Source organism: Nomascus leucogenys, unplaced genomic scaffold (assembly GCF_006542625.1).
Source record: "Nomascus leucogenys isolate Asia unplaced genomic scaffold, Asia_NLE_v1 000643F_141036_qpd_obj, whole genome shotgun sequence".
Classification (NCBI taxonomy): Eukaryota; Metazoa; Chordata; class Mammalia; order Primates; family Hylobatidae; genus Nomascus; species Nomascus leucogenys.
The window spans coordinates 1-9,886 of NW_022096436.1; the positions used below are offsets into that span (position 1 = coordinate 1).

The 9,886-nt window shown below is 40.3% G+C and overlaps 1 long non-coding RNA gene across 1 annotated transcript; it reads left to right on the forward strand.

The window, feature by feature from the left end:
• Positions 1 to 10: 10 nt before the first annotated feature.
• On the forward strand, positions 11 to 2,225 carry LOC115833925. Its single transcript, XR_004029128.1, has 3 exons — positions 11 to 175; positions 296 to 407; positions 2,112 to 2,225. It is a non-coding gene; the product is annotated as an uncharacterized LOC115833925 (long non-coding RNA).
• The last annotated feature ends 7,661 nt before the right edge of the window (positions 2,226 to 9,886 follow it).

Below are 9,886 nucleotides of genomic sequence, written 5' to 3' on the forward strand. Positions count from 1 at the left end.
ACAACATTCAGAATCTTTCCTTCTAGCTACTTTGAAACATATGATACATTTGTGTTAAGGCTAGTCACCCTGCTGTGGAATAGAAGACCAGAATTGATCACTCTCATCTGAGAGTAACTTTGTACCCCATCACTGATTCCTTCTGAGACCGCCTCCACTTCCCCAGCAGCCTCTGGTAAGCCCTATTGAACTTTCTACTTCTAGAAGATAAAGCTTTTTTCAGTCTACATGCCTGAGATCACGTGGCATGGGACTTTCTCTACCAGGCTTATTCTTCGGACCTCATGTTCTTCAGGTTTCTTCATGTGGCTGCAGATGGCAGGATTTCCCAAAGGTTTATGGCTGAAACATATTCCGTGGTGTATCTGTACAGCAGTTTCCTCATCCCTGCAGCTGTGTTTGAACAGGTAGGTTGGTTCTCTACTTGGCCACAGTTAAGAGTGCTTTAGTACTCATGGGAAGGCAGATAGCTGTCTTCAACCTAGGGACTTCAACTGCTTTAAATGTGGAACCAGTGGTGGGGCTGTTAGCTGACATGGTAGTTGTACTGTGAATTTTTTCAGAAACCTCTAGCTGTTTTTCATAGTGTGTATACTAATTTACATCCCCACCAATAGTGTTTAAGTGTTACCTTTCTGTAAGTCTACACTGGATGTCACCTTCAAAAACTGTTTTGCTTTTGGTAGCACTCATTCTGAGTGGAATGAGACAGAATCTTAGTGTGGTTTTCATGGACATTTTTTTGTGAGGTTTAGTGATGTCGAGAAAGTTATTTGAGAAATCCCCACATTGCTTTCCATGGCGTCCGAACTAGTTTGCCACCAACAGCAGACCAGCATCCCTCCTCCTCTGCCTTGCTGGTGTTCATTCTTGTGGACTGTGTCATAATTGTCATTCATCAGAATGTGTGAAATACTATCTCATGGGCCTTTTGCTTTGCATTTCTCTGATGATTCCTGAGGTAAAGAAATGTTGTCTTGTCTGGTTGCTGTAAACCTTCTTTGAGATGCATGTTTTCATGCCCCTTACCCTTTCTTCATTGAGTTTTTGTTTTTCTGATTTATTTGCTTAATGTATTTGAGGTAGATCCTGGATATTAGACTTTATCAGATGCGTATGTGGGAACATTTTCCTCCATTGTGTAGGCTGTCTGTTTACTGTGTTGGTAACTTCTTCTGCTGTGCAGCAGCTCTTTTGTATATTAGGCCCCACTTGTCAATAATTGTTTTAGTTGCACTTGCTTTTGGGGTCTTAGGCATAGCCGCTCTGCCAAATCCTCTGTCAAGAAGAGTATTTCCAGTTCTCTTGCAGGCTTTTCATAGTTTGAGGTCTTGCGTTTACATCTTTCATTCATGTTGAGTTGATTTCTGTACAGGGTGAGACACGGGCCCATGTTTTTCTTCTGCAACTGGCTAGCAGTTTATCCTGGCACCATCTATTGAGCGGAGGGAGTCCTTTCTCCAAAGCTTATTTTTGTGGATTTTTTTGAAGATCAGATGGTGTTAGGGGTGTGGGTTTACATCTGGGTCCTCTAATCTGTTCCACTGCTGTGTGTGAAATGGGGTCCCTAGCTTTTCCATGAAATTTAAAATCAGGAAGTGTGACACAACCATGTAGTTTGGACTTCTCAGGATTGCTTTAGAAATTCAGGGTGTTTGTGGTCTGCATGAATTTTAGCATTGCATATTTACATATTTTTTAAAAGGTTGGCCATGTAGTAAAAGTATACAATGGGGAGAGTTAGAGTGGGGCATTTTGGTTAATGCACACACAGAGGAATGTTTAAATCAGGATATTTAGAGTCTCTGTTATCACAAACAGTTGTTAATTTCTTTGTGGTGAAAACATTTGGAATCTTCTTTTCCAGATTTTGTGAAAAAGTGTGATGTTTTGTTAACCTTTGGTCACTGTGCTGTGGAACAGAGAGGAACAATCCATTCCTCTCATCTAAGTGTAATTTTGTACCTATTTCTGATCCTGCCCATGCCCCTGCTTCCCTCCAATCTCTGGAAACCACTGTTGTGCTCTCTAGATCTATTGCAATAAAGCCTTTTATTTTGGGTTCTACATGAGTGAGATGTGGCAATGTTTTCTTTCTCTACCTGGTTTAGGTCATTTACCATGCTGTCCTCCAGGTTCAACAGTATGGCTCCAAATGATGAAATTTCACTTTGATTTTCTGGCTGAAGACTATTCTGTTTGTGTGCGTCCCCCACAGTTACTTTATCCCTCATCTGTGGATGGGCAGGTAAGTTTCTTCCCTAATCTTGGTGATTGTGAATAGTGCTGCAGTCCACTAGGATGGCTGATACCTTTGCATAAACTGATTTCTTTTGCACTGAAAGTGTACTTAGTAGTAGAATTGTTAGATGAAGTGGTAGTTGTAGGTTTAATTTTTGGAGGAACCTCCAACTGGTTTCTGTAGTATGTATACTAATTAACATTCTTTTTTTTTTTTTTTGGACGGAGTCTCGCTCTGTTGCCCAGACTGGAGTGCAGTGGCACGATCTCGGCTCACTGCAAGCTCCGCTTCCTGGGTTCACGCCATTCTCCTGCCTCAGCCTCCTGAGTAGCTGGGACTACAGGCACCCACCACCATGCCCAGCTAATTTTTTGTATTTTTAGTAGAGACAGGGTTTCACCGTGTTAGCCAGGATGGTCTCGATCTCCTGACCTCGTGATCCACCCGCCTCGGCCTCCCAAAATGCTGGGATTACAGGCGTGAGCCACTGTGCCCAACTGTATACTAATTGACATTCTTACCAAACGAGTTATTCTCTGGAAATTTCCACCAGCATTTGTGTCTCTTTTAATATATTTTATCACTTTGATATCCATTTGAATTATAGTGAGATGATATGTGTGTTGTTTTGATTTATATCTTTCTCATGGTTTGTGATGTTATTCAAGTTTTAAAACTTGTTTTCAATGTTATGTCTTTTTTGTAGAAATGTCTATTCAGGTTTTGTTTGGTTATTAGTTTCTCTTTTGTGTTTTTGCTAGTAAGTAATGTTAGTTGCTTAGACATTTTGAAGACAGCCTTTTATCAGATGTATGTTTGTCGAAACGTTTCTTGTGCAATGAAACATATATGGAAATGTTCTGTGCTATAAAAACAGCAGTGGTAACAGAGGAGATGTAGGCTCTGAGTGTCTCACTGGAGACTGAAGTCCACAGATATGCAACAAAGCCTTTGTTTCCCTAATATTTTTGCCTCCTGCTGGTCATGTGCTTTCACACATCAAGAGAGGACATTTAACATTTGAGCCACAGCGTCATTTGCCGTTGTCTGATGGGTGAGATTTTTGCTGGTGTAGTCCATATTGTCATATGTTCTTGGGGCCCACAGGATTATTCTTGGTCATCTAAGATGTTACTGACATCACCTTAAGATGTTGCTGACTTAATCACCTTCAACTGACTCCTGTTCATTCTTCGAAATAAGCAAACACATGTTGTTTCAGTGATCCTTTCAGTTGGTGATTTGCCTGGTGCATTGCTATGTGAGGTCATCTCCCGTCAAATGACCCACAGGTGGTAACAGTCTGTGAACAAACAGTTTACAGGAGGGACCAACCATGTGTGGACATGGGGTGGGTCATTTCAAAGTGAGGTAGTCAACCTGTACCTTAGACTGGCACAGACAGAAGAAGCCACAATCCTTTAGAGAGAAAAAAATTACAAAGTATAAATATCCTTTGTTAAGAGAAACAGAGACCATTTTCAGAGGGCATAATAGTATTAAAATGTGTTCTCATTGTTCAGCTCCCACTTATGAGTGAGAACATGCAGTGTTTGGTTTTCTGTTCCTGTGTTAGCTTGCTGAGGATAATGGCTTCTAGCTTCATCCCTGTCCCTGCAGAGGACTTGATCTCATACCTTTTTATGGCTGTGTAGTATTCCATGATGTATATGTAGTACATTTTCTTTTTCCAGTCTTATCATTGATGGGCATATGGGTTGGTCCCAAGTCTTTACCATTGTGAATAGTGCTGCTATAAACATATGTAGAGCAGATGGTGCTCAAAGCAAGATGGACCTCTGAGCAAGATGAGCTCCAAGGTTGATGGAGCTCAGAGCAGATGGAGCTCCAGGTGAGATGGAGCTCCAATTAATATGAAGCTCAGAGCAGATGTTGCTCAGAGTGTGATGGAGCTCCAAGCCTATGGTCTCAGAGCAAGATGGAGCTCTGAGCAAAATGGAGCTCAGAGCAGATGGTGCTCAGAGAAAGATGGAGTTTGGAGTGATTGGAGCTCTGAGAAAGATGGAGCTTGGAGCAAATGGAGCTCTGAGCAAAATGGAGCTCAGTGTGATGGGAGCTCTAAGCAAGATGGAGCTTGGAGCAGATGGAGCTTCAAGCAGATGGTGCTCAGAGCAAGATGGAGCTTGGAGTGATTGGATCTCTGAACCAGATGGAGCTCAGATCAGATAGACCTCTGAGCAAGAAGGAGCTCCAAACAAAATGGAACTTGGAGCAGAAGTTGCTGGTGTAAGATGGAGCTCAGAGCAGATGGTGCTCAGAGCAAGAGGGAGCTCAGAGTGATTGGCACTCTGAACATTGTTCTGAGCGATTGGTGCTCTGAGCAAGATGCAGCTCAGAGCAGATAGAGCTCTGAGCAAAAAAGGAGCTGTAAGCAAGATGGAGTTTGGAGGAGATGTTGCTTGGTTTTAGTTGGAGCTCAGAGCAAAATGGAGCCCACAGTGATTACAGCTCTAAGCAAGGTGGAGCTCAGAGCACATGTAGCTCAGAGTAAGATGAGCTCTGACCACATGGTGCTCAGAGCAAAATGGAGCTAGAAGTGATTGGAGCTCCCAGCAAGATGGGGCTTGGAGTGATTGGAACTCCCAGCAAGATGGAGCTCAAAGTAGATGGATCTCTGACTAGATGGAGGTCTGAGTAAGATGAATGTCTATGCAGATGTTGCTCACAGCAAGACAGTGCTTGGAGCGATTGGCACTTCGAGCAAGATGGAGCTTGGAGCAGATGGAGCTCTGAGCAAGATGGAGCTTGCAGCAGGTGCTTCTCAGTGTAAGATGGAGCTCAGAGAAGATGATGTTCAGAGCAAGATTGAGCTCAGGGTGATTGGCACTCCAAACATTGCTCTGAGCCCATTGGAGCTCTGAGCAAGAAGGTGGGAAGTGAGCAAGAAGGTGAAGAAGTGATACAATCCCACAGAACATTACAAGTTTAGCAGAAGCTATTATTAAATGTAAAGAGAAGAATGCCCCAGAATTCTATGTGGATTGTCAGGGGACAATACTCATTTCTGTAATCAGGCATACTTTCTTTGAAAAAGTTTATCATATCAAACCTCACAAGGACAACCAGAACTCTGTGATATCCACTCTACAAACCTCAGACCCCTATAGTTTAGTAAAGATGACAGCCAATATAGAAAGACAGAAACACACTGTTTGATGACCAATCTTTGGAAGTTGAGATGGCAAATGTGGATTTACTCAGATTATTTTCCTGTTAGCACCTCCAGATGTAATTTTGACGGTACTTTGAATTGGGCTGATGACACAATGGGGAAACATAAACTGCTGACACTGGACTTCAGCAGTACAGTAACAGCCATGTGCAAGGCCATTGAAAAAGACTGGTGGTTACATTGCCACGTGTTTATCTGCATGTCATCATTATCTTAACTATGGACTTTATGTGTTTTCACAGCAAGATGTTTCTAGTATTTAGAAATGGACCTTATGCATCATATACTTCATAAGAGCTTGGAAAGCTCTCACCCAGGTATTACCAAATGCCAGACATCTCTCTGTGTAGGCCATTTTCTGCCACAGCCAGAATTCATTCTGGGTGACATGCTGTTCTTGGCTGCTAAGGAAGTGATGTGGGGGAGCCAGGTGTCTCTCACTGTCTGTAAGTCTATGGGAAAAAGAACACTGAAAGGCACTAAGTTTACTGCCACGTTTAGAGGAACTTGTCAAGGCAACACAAGAGTGTTGTAGTCCTATGTGGCCAACAGTAACCTGAGTTTTTACAGCAGTTATTGCACAATGATCACAGTCACATTCAAGTTCACTTTCTAAATCTTAGATTCTACAAAAACTCTGTCTGATAATGTCCTATAGACCATTTGGTAGCTAAAATCAATGAGTTTGAAAAATAATTTGAATTTGGCTTGCTCACGTTTTCAGCAGAATGCACTTGTGAGTCCTGCTCTGTCATTGTATTTTACATGTGTGGCTGTCCCTCTTGCTGTGTTGGAAGTCAGTGTTCCAGAATGTTAACTTCTACAAATACGTATGTATAGAGCAAAGAGAAAACTCATTATGTCAAAAGAGTGTATGTTGTTTCAGGGCAGCTCTCAGGCCTTGGATTTGAAACTATAACATTTGTTACACAGAGAGAAGATGGTTCTTTTTTGTATTTTATTTTTAATTTTTGTGGGTACATAGAATTTATGGAGTACATGAGATGTTTTGATACAGGCATGCAATGTGAAAAAAAGCACATCATAGAGAATGGGGTATCCCCTCAGTGATTCTTTGAGTTACAAACATTCCAATTACCCTCTTTATGTTATTTTCAAATATATGATTAAGTTATTATTGACTGTAGTCACCCAGGTTTGCTATCAAATAGTAGGTTTTTATTATATATTATTTCTTTTTTGTTTTTTGTATCCATTAACAATTCCTGCCTCTGTCTCACTCTCTCACTACCCTTCCCAGCCTCTGGTAATCATCCTTCTACTATGTACATGAATTTAATTGTTTTTATTTTTAGATCCCGGAAATAAGTGAGAACATGTGATGTCTGTATTTCTGTGCCTGGCTTATTTTTCTTGACATAATAATCTTCAGTTCCATCCATGTTGTTGCAAATGACAGGCTTTCATTTTTATGGCTGAATAGTACTCCACTGTGTATATGTACCACATTTTCTTCATTCATCTGTTGATGGACACTTAGGTTGCTTTCAAATATTAGTAATTGTAAACAGTGCTGCAGCAAACCTAGGCGTGCAGAAATCTCTTTGATATACTCATTTCCTTTCTTTTGGGTATATACCAAACAGTGGGATTTTTGGATCATATGGTGGTATATCTGTTTTTTTCAGAAACTCCAAACTGTCCAAGGAGATAGTTCTGTTGTGATTACTTCATTGAGAAATTTAACTTATGAGCAGTTGAAAGGAATGCAAGTTGCTGGAAAATCAGAATGAAGAGTGCAAAATGACCAAGCTACAATGTATTGTCATTATTCACTCTGATGTGAAAAAGGCAGTGAATTTAATAGAAAATAACTTTGCAGAGTAAAATCTCAGGTGTGTTTTTTTAGTGCCACAGTCTTGGATGATGGGTTCCTAGAAGCTGTCAACATCTCTTCTTAGTTGGAGAAAGTGTTAAGCCCCAAAGTAGCTGGAGCAGTACATCTTCAGTTTTTGACAAGAAAGCAGGAACTTGATTACTTTGAGTGCTATTCATTAGTTTCTGCTTTCATTGAGAATGCAACAAAAGCCAACTAGGCTGCTGCTAACTCCTTGCTGGACATCTTCTGCCACTGTCACAGGAACTGTGATCTCACTGGACAATTAACTAGGGAGCCTTTAATCTTGAATGACGGCTGCACAAATGATCTTCAAAGCATTTTAGCCACCAGAGGAATTCTCTTCAAATACCCAAAATCCATCAGTATCTTGAATCATGCTGGATTTTGAATAATTCTTAACAAGCCATGTAAAGGGGGCTCTCTGGCCTTGAAATAGTGATGTTTTTTATACAGAAAGTATTATGCAGAATGGTCAGACTACCATGCACTGTTAAATTTGATTTCAAGAAATTACAGGAAAACTTTCCAAAGTTCCGTCTCACAGAATTTGTTTTTACAAAGAATTCCAAGATAAGTTTAGTTTTATGGAAGATTTTTTTTTTTTTTTTTGAGACAGAGTCTCACTCTGTCGCCCAGGCTGGAGTGCAGTGGCACAATCTCGGCTCACTGCAAGCTCCACCTCCAGGGTTCACGCTATTCTCCTGCCTCAGCCTCTCCGAGTAGCTGGGATTACAGGCGCCCGCCACCACGCCCGGCTAATATTTTGTATTTTTAGTAGAGACGGGGTTTCACCGTGGTCTCGATCTCCTGACCTCGTGATCCGCCCGCCTTGGCCTCCCAAAGTGCTGGGATTACAAGCGTGAGCCACTGCGCCCGGCCCTATGGAAGATTTTTATGTGGTTTTTACTCTTCATCTCAGACATCAACAGATGATTACGTCACTTATTTAGCTGTTTAAATTTATTAATATAAAACTCAGAGACATTCCAATATCCACATTGCTTACACCATTAGGCATAGGTTCATTGTCAGCTATGACAATTGAAAATAAGCTGTTTTGTGATTTAAAGGTTTAAATTTCTCTAACCAAACTGCTTGATCCAGATGCAGCACTGCAAATGTTAATATCTGTTCTGGAAGAACAATCAAATAAGACTGAAGAGGAAAAGGAATGGCCACAATCCACCTGAAATTTTTTTTAAAAAAGGATGCAGCCTACTAAATCAGAATGAAAACAGAAGTACAAGATTATAAACAAAATGCAATCAAACTTTTCTTAAGCTTACCTAAAGTTATTTTATCTGAAAATTTCAAGCAACTTTGTTCAACATTAAATTGACAATCTAAACTAACAAGTCTTTTGAATTTATTATGGTAGTAAACATTCTCTCTATTAACTTTATTACCTAAGGCTAAACCTAAAATTTTTAAGCAAAATTAGAAAAATAGCCTTCACTTATCAAAAAATAAAGTTTGTTACATTTAGTATTTTCCCAATAAAATTGGTCATTCTTGGTTTTTTATTTGGAGAATCTGTGCAAAATTTCACTAAAAATAAATTAGCACGAGAAATTATTTCTAAATACCAAAAAAATTAAGAATGGTTTCACAAAGAAAAAAAAGAAAACTTGCTTACTTAGCAGAGTATCATCTCTGTGATTTTTGTGATTATTTGATCAGTGTCCTGAGATGGATACAAAGGCAAGTAATGACAAAATTAAAATAAGCATGCAGATTTTTTAAAATTAAGTGCCAAAAAATAATGGGTCGTGCAAAGCCCTTAAAAACATGTGGCCTGGCCGGGCGCGGTGGCTCACGCTTGTAATCCCAGCACTTTGGGAGGCCGAGGCGGGCGGATCATGAGGTCAGGAGATCGAGACCACGGTGAAACCCCGTCTCTACTAAAAAAATTCAAAAAAATTAGCCGGGCGTGGTGGCGGGCGCCTGTAGTCCCAGCTACTCAGAGAGGCTGAGGCAGGAGAATGGCATGAACCCGGGAAGCGGAGCTTGCAGTGAGCCGAGATTGCGCCACTGCACTCCAGCCTGGGCGACAGAGCGAGACTCCGCCTCAAAAAAAAAAAAAAGAGAAAACATTGTGGCCTAATTCTAAAGTTTTTTGCTACTATGCTACATCACACCCAACATCAGTTAAGTGCTCATTCTGTGACAGGTAGTGCATTACATTTTAGCAAACTACACTAGACCCCTATGTGATAATAGGCTTCAGGGTTGTAAGGTTGGGTGCGTTTACTAGTCTTGAATTTTCTGGGTGTATACAAACCCAATATTAGTCTAGATGCCCAAAAATCTATTTAGACATCACAGTAGAATGGAGAGTAATCTTGACCACAGGAGGCTGTGTTGTGGCATTTATTTTGAAATTATTTTTTCTTGTTTTTTTTTTTTTGCCTTTTAATTGTTTTGTGAGTTTTATAATGTACAGAATATTTTTAAATTATTATATATATAAACTGATTAGTCTTCATTTTAAACTTACGCCTCTGGGGTCTTACTTGGATTTCTCCTAACAATATTATACACATATTTGCAATAATTTCTCTCATACTGCTTTTAACTCATTTAATTTTTC